Source organism: Perna viridis, chromosome 9, assembly GCF_037379345.1.
Source record: "Perna viridis isolate PV_CMFRI_1.1 ecotype Kerala chromosome 9, ASM3737934v1, whole genome shotgun sequence".
Classification (NCBI taxonomy): Eukaryota; Metazoa; Mollusca; class Bivalvia; order Mytilida; family Mytilidae; genus Perna; species Perna viridis.
The window spans coordinates 30,651,307-30,653,202 of NC_142453.1; positions in this window are offsets into that span (position 1 = coordinate 30,651,307).

A 1,896-nucleotide genomic window follows, 5' to 3' on the forward strand; every position below is an offset into this window, starting at 1 on the left:
TGGACACAACATGCATGTTGGTACTGTTTGCAATGATAATTCAAGTTTGGTTAAAAGTATTTATCTTATCTTTGAACCAAAAAAAAAAGAAAACTGTAAATGCACCATTTTGTAAAACTACTCAGTCATTTTACTGTTGAAAACAACACACGTACATGTGCTACTAAAATGTCGATACGTAGTTTTAACTTTAATTATCTTTAAATTGCCAAATTCTCCAATTAAAATATTTTTCTGCTCTTTATCGGGTTGATTGTTAGTACCTATAAGCTTATAAGTGAGTAATGTACCGTTCGTTTCTTTTTATTTTGGGTAGAGTGGCTAAGTTGTTTCAAGACTGACAAGTACATGTAGTTCTGGTACATTGTAATCAACAAATTATCACATTACCATTACAATAATGTGCATCCTTTTGTCTGGTATTTCTATCTATTAATATGATTTTCTTCCTTTTATCATACATATACCTGCCAGCTGATCATGAGTCAGTTTAGTTTATCTCACCAGAAACACTGGTTACCATCAGTTATGCCCCATTTGATCTTGCTGAATGTCATATTTAAAGTGGCGTACCAAAAACTATTAAACTATGGCCATGAAGTAACACATCATGCTATTCAAATGTGTATATTAATTCAAAAATAAACTGAGGCAGCTAAGGTTTCTAGTTAACGTTCACCATGTAAGAGAGAAGACAAACAGCACTATCGTTTATTCATATAGCTGCTCTTTTAATTTGAAGGGTATATGATATGGCTTCAGATAGACATAAACCATCTTTTCATCTCATTGTACAGGGGTGATGACCCATCTCAGCACTTTTAGGTTGTCAGGTTTTCTTTTGTTTGTGTTTTTGAAGTTCGAAACTATTCTAAGGTTGTCAAATAGTACAACACCCTAAAACATTAATCCTCTAAAACAGTGCATTAAATTTTATATATTAAAAATACAAAGGGTTATTGAACGGTGAATTCTGAGAACAACAGTCAAGTTTAATCATACCTTTTAAACAAACTAATGAAAAATAACAATCCCTTGCACATAAGCATGTAAGATTTGTGGGAGATTTTAAGTTAGAATTACTATATTTTAGGTAAAAAAATACTTAATTGAATTTTATATCTTAAAATGTTTTTTTACACAACAATCTTCTACATAACACAATGTCAATGGGGAGATTTCCCTCATGTACTTTTCCAAAGGTTTACAGGTATTGTTTAATGAGCCATACATACTACAGCATTCTCAGTAAAGTAACCTGTTTTAAATGTAATAATGATATTTTTACAACTCAGTCATGATTGGAATAAGTTATTTATTCATATTTCTTCTGCTACATACTCAAACACTTAACCTAGCATTCATGTAATTTGAATAACATTTCGCACCTCGTTCTTACATTTCATATGCCATAAGTAATACAGTTACCTTGTTTCAGGATTATGAAATCTTCATCATGGACAATAACAAACAGCAACAGAAAAGAACAATTGCCTGGGATTACATGTATACATATGTCAATCAACATGGATTTTGACAAAGACAAAAATGTGGACGTTAATAACTTTGGACTCAACTAGGACACTGAAAGACCCTAATACAGAGTGGTGAATGACATTTTACCGTATACTTGTATTAACAGATTATATTTCATTATATCATACAAATTTTTAAGCAGTCACATTTTTATTATTTCAGCTTCAGTAATTAGACTAAGAACCAGTATTCAAGTTGATAAAAGACCTTACACCAACATGAACAGTAAATGTTCATGTATTTCATATATTTGAGCTTAAGTGTCAACATTGTTTCTTGTTCACCATACATGTAGGTCTATTAATATCATGCCTCCCAAAAAATGAATCATCAGCTGTCCACCTGTACATACAAGTTCAT